At 33.3% G+C, this 11835-nt stretch overlaps 1 long non-coding RNA gene across 1 annotated transcript; it reads left to right on the top strand.

Moving 5' to 3' along the window:
- The first annotated feature begins 834 nt into the window (after nt 1-834).
- On the top strand, nt 835-2478 carry LOC127853636 (uncharacterized). Its single transcript, XR_008036705.1, has 3 exons — nt 835-870; nt 1294-1515; nt 1946-2478. It is a non-coding gene; the product is annotated as an uncharacterized LOC127853636 (long non-coding RNA).
- Nucleotides 2479-11835: the final 9357 nt, after the last annotated feature.

Below are 11835 nucleotides of genomic sequence, written 5' to 3'. Positions count from 1 at the left end.
CAAAACTCATAGTTAACCCTTTAAGCGCTGGAACCGAATTTTGAAGGCCTTTGCAAACAGTTTGGTTCCAGATGAGACTCCACAGAACGTGGCGTCTCATCAGGATCCAAACTGTTTGCTATTCTGATAGTATTCTTTGAAAAAAAATCGAAGAAATGGCTAGTTTTAGAAATTCAGCGGATGACATTTAGCAGATGACAAATTTCCCAGCATGCAAAGGGTTAATGTATTTATATCAGTTTCTTCTGCACAGCTATTTTATAAATAAACTGAATAACCAAAATATTTTTGAAAATAGTAACACAGTTTAGTAATTCATGGCATCAAATGCATGTAGCTGGCGCCAGACAACTCGCCCCAATACCAACTTGCCCCAAAACAAACTCGCATCAAACATATGGTCACTCGCTCCAACCAAGAGACAACTCGCCCCAATTTATTTTCGTGCATCTTATTGTTTCTTTATTTAAAGTATTTTATCTTTATATTCTTTGGTAATTTAGCAAAGCACGTATATATTTTGATAAATGTGTATTTCAACAGTACATTGTATTTTGAATAAATCAAATACAGGTCATCTGAAATGCATGTATCATTATATTTGTAAAAGCCAAGAATATTCTGGATATTCCTCTTTTTTCAATTGTTTTGAATATCCTCAAGATTTGATTTCCTGAATGTCGAAGAAAACTTATTAGATAATAATACCAAATATTTACAACTCACTTTTTTAATAGAGACCATAAATAGTTTCAAAAGGTGGTTTAAATTGTGTATTTACTTTTTCAATAGGATACAACCATAATTAAACCAAGAAGTTTATGAAGAAGGGAACTGGATTTTGTCACTTTGGTACAAGAAACAGGAAAGGTATACTTATTTAGCTGCATTTTTTTCTGTTGATTTCATTTGAGAATATTGAAATAATTTGTAGATAATGTTTTCAGATATTCAGGCAAGTTGAGATTTCATTGAAAATTTTTTTATGTCATTTCACAATATTCTTGAATGGTAACAGAAAAAAAACACAGTTCAACGCACTAATTGTTGATATATAAAACAAAGTCTTTGTATGTAAAACTGTGTTGCTACATGAGCAAAGAATTTAAAAAATGATCCTACACTACACTAGGTGAATATTGAAATTTTACAAAAAAAACTGACAGGAATGTTTAAAAATGGTGTCATGAAAAATAAAAAAAATCTATATGTACATGTAGCTACATCTTGTGTCAAAATTCTTAGCTTTATGTTCAAAACATTTATTGTTAAATGCAGAAATGTTTTTTCAAGGATATCATAGACCACCTTACTTATACGGAAGCATAGGAGCTGTTGAAGGAAATTGCTGCCAGACAGTCAGCAGTTATCACTGACAGCCTGTCCTGGCCCAGCTTGGACCATCCTCAAGCTAACCATGATGGTGTGTTTGCAAGAATTGTCCATTTGGTAGACCATGATGAAGACCAGCTTTGTTGTGGCATGGCCTGACAATACTGTACAAGCCAGAGACCAGTATGTTTACTGTTGTTGAATATGACCCATTTTTCATGTTTATTTTTCTGTGGGCCTGTTTAACAGAATTAATAATGCACTTTATCTATTTCAAATATGTTATTTTTCTGTGGACTGTTTAACAGAATTATTAATGCATTTTATCTATATCAAATATTTTATTTGTCTGTGGGCCTGTTTAACGGAATTAGTAATGCATTTTATCTTTATCAAATATTGTTGCTTGTAATATGAATATAGAACACGTAAAACTACTCATGTAATTGTCTCAGCTTAAAATCAAAAGTGTAGAAAATTTAACTCATTTACTGTCGAAACAGTGGCCATTATGTTCCGGCATCTTAAAAGTTGGACAATAACAGCTAATATATATATATATAGATAGATTGAGCAAGGGGTTTTGAGTTTTTTATGTGTTCATATTTTTCAGAAAAAGGGTTAAGTGGTGACTGATCCTCTCACCCTCCTTATCCAGGAAACGTTTCGGAACAACGTGTTGGCACTGAAGATGTGGAGGACACAGATTGATCTCAGTACATCCTTTGGATACATGGACACCTTCAACGGGACGACAACAAAACTGTACCTGCCTTTTTTTGAAAGGAAGTAGTTAATAAAATTATTGTTAACAGCTTTTTTAGTCTTGTTGTTTAAGAATGCTTGCAACATTTAAGTGGATAAACGGTTGTTTTAAATTTGAATCTTCAGTAATGCATTCTTTATTAAATGATGTAATCTTATTTCTTTCAATATAGTGTAAATAATAAGAACATAATTATCCTTTGTATACAAAATGAAAACCAAGTTTACTGTTCTATTAATCATTATTTATTTATCTTGTTCTTTTGTCAGAAATATTACAGGGGCATACATACAGTATTCCTTAAATAAAAGGGGCAGTTCTTAGAAAATTAACATGTATTTTAGCAATGCATATTCAAACTTTTTCCACATTTATAACCAGCAACAATATGTATCATAATGTAACACAAATTAATACTATGAATTTACTACTGATTTTGCAGTGCCTGTCATCAACTAAACATGTTTTACTGAAAGTTTCTTAAAAGATGTTATGTGGAAGACTTAATCAATCATTTAATAAATATTTGAGCCTCGCTCTGGGAAAAGGGGGTATAATGCATGTACTTAAGGTTGTCCAAGATTAGGCTGTGCAGACTGCACAGGCTAATCAGGGGCAACACTTCGCCTTATCTGGATTTCCTCTAAGAGACTCCCTCTCAACAAAAAATACAATAAAGCAGCAATTGTCTGCCTGATTGGTATGATCAGCACAGGTTAATCTCGTACGACAATTTACGCACATGCATTAAGCCCCATTTTCCCAAGGCAAGGCTCACCTATTTAGGTTTTAGCTGTCTATATGCTCTTTAACTTTTGAATCATGATGCAGTTTCATATAATAATGTATTATGAGTCGTTTTTAATTGATGCATATTCTTTTGTTCAGTGTTGAACTCAACATGTATTATAATAAGGTGTGCACTTAACATTCTTGCAGTAATGTTTTGCTGTGCAATATACATGCAATAATAAATCAAAATTGAACAACTAGCTTCTTATTTCTTCATGTTATTTATTAAAACATTTTAAACCAAAACAACAAAATCCATAACATAATGAACACAAAACATAATACTATATATTCATGAAACAAAACTATAATTGATAACATTTTGAATAAATGTTTCCAACTTTCAACATTTGACAGATCAAATTATTTCTGAATTCCACCAATTTTTTATTTATGGATAAACAGCACTTTATCATCTTTATGACAGTTTATGTAAGGCTATTACAATAAATGGTTGTTTATAGACTGATAAACAATGGAAAACAATACATAATCTATATATAGCATTGTGCTTTGATGTCATTGTTAATGGAACATAAACAAATGTGGTGTGCAGCATGCACTCAACATTGACTATGGTAGCTTATACCTAAAAGAGTTAATAATTCCTTTTCATAGTCTTTACTTGTTACAAAAAATCAGGAAAATGCTGAGCCCAGTGTTTATTTAGCTATTTGCCAGACAAGGTTTTCACAAATTCTTCTGTTTCAGAGTGACCTATGATCAAATACTTTGGATCCTCTATTGTAATAACAAAACAATTAATTCACCATGTTTGATCATGGGTCTCCCATAAAAAACTTAACACAAATCATGATACATAACACCTATAAGTCAACAATTCCTGTTAATGGTCTTGACTTGTGACAAAAAAATCTGGAACTTGGCCCATTGTTTATGTAGTTATTTGCCAGACAAGGTTTTTACATATTCTTCTTTTTCAGAGTGATCTATGATTGAATACTTTGGATCCTATATTTTTATAACAAAACAATTAACAAAATTTACAATACCTTACACACTTAAAACTCAAATACATATTCTCATGGCATTTCAGGGCACTTGTATGCTATGTTCGTCAGTATTTTATCAATGGTATTTCTGCCCTATGTTTATAAGCAGTTCACTTATTAAAATCACATTTTATCACCATGATGATGACAGGACAGTCGACCATAATGTCACACATTTGGTCACGCCTTCATATTACACAAATAAATTCAAGTATCATTTCAAATACTAAAGTCATCTACTGACTGAAAAAACAGCCAGGGTCACACATGCACTTTCATACTCAATGGTATACATCCTATAAAACCATGCTACCAAATTCACACAACATGTTCCTACCCATAGTCAGTTATCATTGATTTTAGCTTTGTCAATTTTCTAATTCATAATAATGGTATGTTGAAGTTAGTTAAAACAACATAGTTACATACACCATGTACCAATTTGTATGAGTAAATCTTCATATTGTTTCAGGGTTGCTTGCCCTTGACCTATTGGATATTGCAGCTCCTCATTAGCCGCAGGTGGATATATAAGGGGCAATTGTAGATTGGATAAGCTTTGGATAAGCTTAATCAAAATGGAACTTTGATCGAAGGGTTTTTTCCTTGATGATCTCTGTGTACTCAGTGCATGTACGTGTATCCCTTCTTTTCATTGATTGGCACCACCGTCCAATTGTTGGCTGCCTTCAATTTACTCTGAAATAACATATAAGCATATTTGTAATTTTGAAATGTACACTAAAACTTATCATAAAAACTATGTATGAAATTTGTTTGCTATTTTAAACATTATTTTATTCATATCATGCCAATCAGGTAACATACCAATACTTTTCTGGGCTACTTGATTCACCAGTATTAACTTATGAACCTACCAATACTTTTCTGGGCTACTTGATTCACCAGTATTAACTTATGAACCTACCAATACTTTTCTGGGCTACTTGATTCACCAGTATTAACTTATGAACCTACCAATACTTTTCTGGGCTACTTGATTCACCAGTATTAACTTATGAACCTACCAATACTTTTTTGGGTCACTTGATTCACCAGAATTAACTTATGAACCTACCAATACTTTTCTGGGCTACCTAATTCACCAGTATAAACTTATGAACCTACCAATACTTTTCTGGGCTACCTAATTCACCAGTGTTAACTTATGAACCTACCAATACTTTTCTGGGCTACTTGATTCACCAGTATTAACTTATGAACCTACCAATACTTTTCTGGGCTACTTGATTCACAAGTATTAACTTATGAATCTACCAATACTTTTCTGGACTACGTAATTCACCAGTATTAACTTATGAACCTACCAATACTTTTCTTGGCTTCTTGATTCACCAGTATGAGCTTATTATATGATGAAGTTATCATACTTGAGTCACTAACTGACAATTACTGTACAACTAGAGATTGGAGGAGAATGGCATTGAAATAATTTCATGACCAATCACCATGCAAGTTATCTGAACGGTTCAGAAAACAAACCAGCTATCGGATATCCTCTGGTTTTCATAACATAAAAAGTTGCTGGTAAAAAAAATGATAAAGCAATTATATTACCAAGGAACTTTAGGAAGCTCATAGAATCTTATTGAATATAAATATATTATTTTATCAATTAAAATATGCTAAGACAGGGTTGTTTGCATACTCTAAGTAAGATGTTATCTCTCCAATTCCTGACACATGACCAGGTGTGGTACTTCCTTGTGACACAAATAACAGGCCAGGACCTGGCGGGGGCTGATGACCGTGCATAGGTGAAGAGTTTGTTGTTCTAACTTTATGCTGAACAGTCAAACTTGCAATAGTTTGGCCGGCACGTCTTCCTATATACCTTAAAAAGAAGGTTTGTTTTAGAATATAAAATTGATCACATATCAATTTTAAGAAACAACAAAATTGATGTTAAAATCAGGGAATAAACTGTATAATCATATTATCATATCATGATAATTGATTACATAATATAACATGTACATTTGCATACCAGTATATTTTATAATATAATATATACCGAATAAATTAATCATTCATAATTCATCATTTATCATTAATTTCATGCTTCATTTGACTCGTGTTGGAGTGTTCCTTATAAGTTATAACGAATTCATTAAATTGATTCGAACATCTTGGCATAGGGGCATAAAGGCTTATTTTAAAACGCGCAATGAACAAATTATGTTATCAGTGCGTAATAGAGTTAAATATCCATACAATAAAACTAAATACCTATCCCAACTTTTGCTAAAATTCCTTTGTAAACAGGCAACACTTGCCAAAAACTAAACGTAGCTTCTAAAATATGACTACTCCTATAAATATGAGGTCGATTTACATCGACTAAGCGGGGTAGCTTACGTCTAATTATTTGGACTAAAATATGACTTACAATTCGTGTGTTTAAGCCATTACCCTGTCTTCGTCTCTTCCAACGATACTCCTATGGTTCTGCAAACACTCAGTCTTGTCGCCAAGATTGAATAAATTCGAGCGATGTCGCTGGCTCCAGCTTTTGTTTCTCTTTTTTTATATTTTCGATCACAGAACTGAGATGCATTGTTTGTAAACCAAAAGCGGATAAGCGCAGCGCGCATGCGCAGGCTGCATTCTGGTATACTAGTTGGGATCCCATTCACAATTTCTGACTAAAAATAACTCATTTCGCGTCTGAGACGCTTTATAATTTTCAGGTTTTCAAATCGTCAAAAGTTGCATTTAATGTAAATTTTAGAGCATGGAAACAATTTTGGTTTTTTTTAAGCAAATATCATAACTACAATAAAAATTTGCAAATCCGAAACAATTTTTTTCAATTTTGTCAATTTATCAAAGTGTGAACAAGTCCCTTTAAAAGCGGAGCGCCACCGTTTTTCGTGTACCGTTGTATCAATTCAAGAACGGTTAATGTAAACAGGCACCGTGTTTCAATTTTCATATATTATTTTTTTGTATAATTATAACTGAAACGAAATATGAACAGGGAAATAAGATTTGTGTGTTGTTTTGTTATTAGTACACCGAAAAACGATACAAAGAACTCAACTTTGTTTTTTATGTCCCCCACCACTATAGTGGGGGGGGGGGGGGGGGGCATATTGATTTTGCCCTGTCTGTTGGTTTGTTTGTTTGTGTGTTTGCGTCAAACTTTAACTTTTGCCATAACTTTTGCAACTTCATATTTGGCATGCAGGTGTATCTCATGGAGCTGAACATTTCGAGTGGTGAAAGGTCAAGGTCAAGGTCGTCCTTCAAGGTCAAAGGTCAAACATATGGGTCAAAATCGCTCTTTTAATGTACACTTTTGCAACATTGAAGATAGCAACTTGATATTTGACATGCATCTGTATCTCATGGAGCTGCACATTTTGAGGGGCGAAAGGTGAAGATCAAGGTCATCCTTCAAGGTCAAAGGTCAAATAAATGGGGACATAGTGTAAAAACAAACACATCGCTTGTTTTTTTGTTGTTTTTTTGTTTTGTTGTTCTGGTTATAAGAAAATCGAAATATGAACTAATATACGTTGAATTTTGTTTTTTGTTGTGTCGAATGCAAAATGAAAATGGAAAAGGCGGTATAAACACGGACCCGGACGCCTATGATCGGCCCGCTGTCCATATAGCGGCCTAATATATTGGAAGTAATTCAGATCTTGAAGTTTAGAATCCTTCGGTTTTATTATAGAAGCTGTATTTTTTTAATCGCCAGATTTATTTATTGATCGATCAGACTTTCTTGTGTCTTGTAAGTTAAATGTGCATGAGTACTGGGGCACACTTCAGTTCCTCATATAATGCAGCCTCCGACACGGAAAGAGCTTATAAAGTTAGATAAACACACACACACACACACACACACACACACACACACACACACACACACACACACACACACACACACACCACACACACACACACACACACACACGCACACGCACACGCACACGCACACGCACACGCACACGCACACACACACACACACACACACACACACACACACACACACACACACTATTCCACCATTTTAATTGTCATTCGATATTTTATAATGTTATACTTATGCAGATTTTACGGCAACAGTTACCCATACTGAAACAGATTTTTATATTTTAGTGCGTTAAATGACGTTGAAAGATGGATAGACAAAATGGTAAATATACTGAATCCTTCAAGCAACGGTTAAAACACATTTGGCGAGCAGAATCAAATCGAGTATTTCTTGAAAGAGTGTTTATACGTGAAAACTGCCTTTACTTACGGTATAGAAATTCTTGTTAAAAATGTCAGAAAGAAAGGATCATGTCATGCGACCTTTTTGGTTGACCCTGACCTTAATATGCATATTATTATATACAAGGATTCTGACTTCATCAACAGTTAGTTCAGCTTTATGTATATTATATGCACCGCTCTGTTTACGACAACACAAGACTGACGTTCTACAACAGACTCCAAAGATTAAAGTACTAAAGGCCCGCCCTTTCACAGAATCATTTAATCGTGCACAAAGGTGTGTCCAGAATGGATGTGAACGTTACGGCGATCCGAAGCAGGAAAACCGGTGCTTGCAACATTATCTGGAAGCGAAGGCACGCTATTCTCCGGATTTCACGCAAGAAAAACTTAAGGATCTCCATAAAATACAGGAGGCAAGTGGAGCTGCTCAGCTGGCATTGTCAGTTCATGCTGGTTACCAGGCAACCATGCCACATTTACATGCACAGACAACTGTAGGATACCCAGACGAGTTTCTGAGTGCATTGGCAATGGTGGAAAATAGCAGAAAGATCATTCCAGCGCTAGAAGGGTATTGTTATTATTGTGCATAGAACAGACGACTTCTTGACGCGATCTAAAATCTAATATGGATATGTGATGGTAGTACAATTAATTAATTCAAACAATTGAATGGTAACAAAGACAATAAATTGCTCCAATTTACAATTTTATGATGAAATTACTCTGAAATTTTTGTATACACTCTGATGTAAAAAAATGTAAATTTATTATATGTGAACATAAATTTAAAGTTTGGTGTCGGTACAGACAATGAGATGTATTGTAAATATGAAAATTGTTTATACTAAACAGGTGTTATTAGTTTGTGAAACAGCATGCGGTTTATGAATTATTTCCATTAAGGCTATATCCAGAAATGTCATGTTCGTTGAACTGTAATATATATGTTTGCTTATTTCGTTTTATTTATTTATTGTATTTGATCATACCATCAATAGTCATAGAATAGAAGTACATGTATGTATATTTATCATTTTGTAGGATTGTATGTCATTTTATCTGAGATTTTTCACATCACAACAAGCCGGTACTTGATATGTCTGCCTCTGCTATCACCCCTAACACTTGCTGAGAAGATAGAATAAGATGGGTGAAAGAAGGACTCCTTGCTAATGGCGGACAAATCAAGTCATATTGATGAGATAAATACTTTAAAGGGGCCTTTTCACGTTTTGGTAAATTGACACAATTGAAAAAAGTTGTTTCAGATTCGCAAATTTTCGTTTTAGCTATGATATTTGTGAGGAAACGGTAATACTGAACATTAACCATGCTCTAAAATAGCCATTTTATGCATCTTTTGACGATTTAAAAAACTTAACCGAAACTTATAAAGCGTTGCAACGCGAAACATATTAATAATTTGGAGAGTTCTGTTGTCGTTATATTTTGTGAAACTACGAGGATTGCTTATATATAGTATAAAATACATCTGTTATTGTAAACGGAAGGATGGCCGAGTGGTCAAAGTCGTAGACATTTTACTCCAGGACTCAAGGGGTCAGTGGTTCGAGCCCTGCTGAGGGTTACCTTTTCTTTTTCTTTTTTTTATTCTTAATTTTTTACTAGAGCTTTTTATATCCAATGTTTACACTTATCAATATAAAGCAGTCAATGACAAACTTCAAAACTTGCCAAAATCTGTGAAAAGGCCCCTTTAATTTTTTGTTAATTTTTATATCAATGTATATTCTTGCATTCCATACTATTATATTTACTTGAATCTGAGATTGGGTAAATACATTTTTTTTTAATGATGAAATAAAATAAACGACTCTCGATTTCTAGCAATTTTGGAATTTTTATTTGAGTTTATCTTCCATAAATATCAACAAAAAAGATTATGGTCAGTATTATATCATGAAAAGTATATCATTTTGAAGGTGAGATTTTTTTTGTTTGTATCATATACGAACTTTCACCCTAAAACAATTTTCATATCTAAACTTACGAGACTGTCAAGTTCACTTTTATAAAAAGTGGCATGCATACTTATGTCGGAGATTTGAACTATTGGATTGTCAAACATCTTTTGTTAGTTGAGTGTCACATAAAACAAAGATGAGTGTCATAAGTTTTGCAATTTTGCATTAGTTTTGGGTATGATTAAAAAAATTAAACTTAAAATATGGTCATGGATTTAAATTCATTTTTTAAAAGCAGGAGTCAGAAAATCACGTACTGAACATTTTCAGGGGTCAAATGAAATTTTCCGGGTAAAATACTTAAGCAAAGAATTATTTTGTTGCTGAATATTTGTTCAATACAAAAATGTACTCTGCAAATGTTGTTTATCATAAATTTCAACGAAATATTATGCAAACAACATCAAAAAATATATTTTTGAGTTAGCTTCTGTGTAACATTTTCGTCAAAATAATGTAAGGCAGATTATTTTCCAGAGTCTTAAGTGAAAAATTTAAAAATGCTTGCAGGATTCTGCTTTAATTGAAATCCGCGATGGTCTTTATAAGTATTTTGCAATAAGTATTATTATTTTGTAAAATAAAATGTAATTTAATGAATGAATTTTGAAGTAATATCTTCACTGAAGCCTTACATAATGACTCCAAAGACTGGTTCTTCTAACAATGACATACCGGTAATATTGATTATATAACAACAACAAAACTAATGATAAATTACAGATATGTAGCAGAAATAAATAGCACGAAATCAATCTTCCAAATAGAACTCTGCTGTACATGCTTTGAGCACTTGTGTTCTTTGTTACGTTTTGTTAATTGTCCATATGCAAATGATATAATTTTAAATACAAGTTTGCATCGTATATGTTTTACAATATGTGTTAAGTAAACGCTGGATGCATGTTTTGTTTTTCTACAGTGTAAAAGAGAAGTCTGAGGGATTTGTTCTTAATTCAGATTGATAAAAATGATGAATATGTAAAATTGTTGAGTAATTACTCGTTTACTTATATTTTTGCATGCATGCATTCATACACGCACGCACTCAAGCACGCATACACGCATATTCAGGAATATATAAAATGAGATAAACAAAAACAAAAAAAAACACACGTGAAAACGTGTGCAAAAAGTCACTTTATTTCCCCTTGGCTTATGAATATTAACTTATCCACTCTTAGTCCATGTGTACTTGTTTCTACGAATCTGCAATATAAAAATCAATTACCCAACGGTTCGAACTAATGTACACATACCCATCGATAACATATTTTTAACTGTTAACATCTGTTACTCAAAAGGGCGTGTTAAAAACTTGCTATTGAGGAATGGAAATTGAAGAATTAATTAAATATCGTCTATTTGCCTATAAACATCTATTTGGTGTTATAAAACGCTTAAAACTGATAACAATTTTACTTTTGTTTGCGACAGTAAAGTCGTGCGGAATCTGAAGTATTGCGAATCGAATGTAGGGCATTATACTCCCCGGACATTGTCCCCCTGGTACACACAAGGATATATTTACCCCCATACATGCCCCCCCCCGCCCTGTAATCCCGATGACAAAATCCCCCACCTACACAATCTCATCCCGAAACAAACGGTTGGTAAGTTCCAGTCTTCGATACTAAGGCTTTGATTAAAAAGTGTAAAATTTTGCTGAGTTTGTGAGAAGTCGGGAATT

Source organism: Dreissena polymorpha, chromosome 12, assembly GCF_020536995.1.
Source record: "Dreissena polymorpha isolate Duluth1 chromosome 12, UMN_Dpol_1.0, whole genome shotgun sequence".
Taxonomy (NCBI): domain Eukaryota; kingdom Metazoa; phylum Mollusca; class Bivalvia; order Myida; family Dreissenidae; genus Dreissena; species Dreissena polymorpha.
Note: the sequence above shows the minus strand (reverse complement) of the source record. Positions and strands in the feature narration are given on the sequence as shown.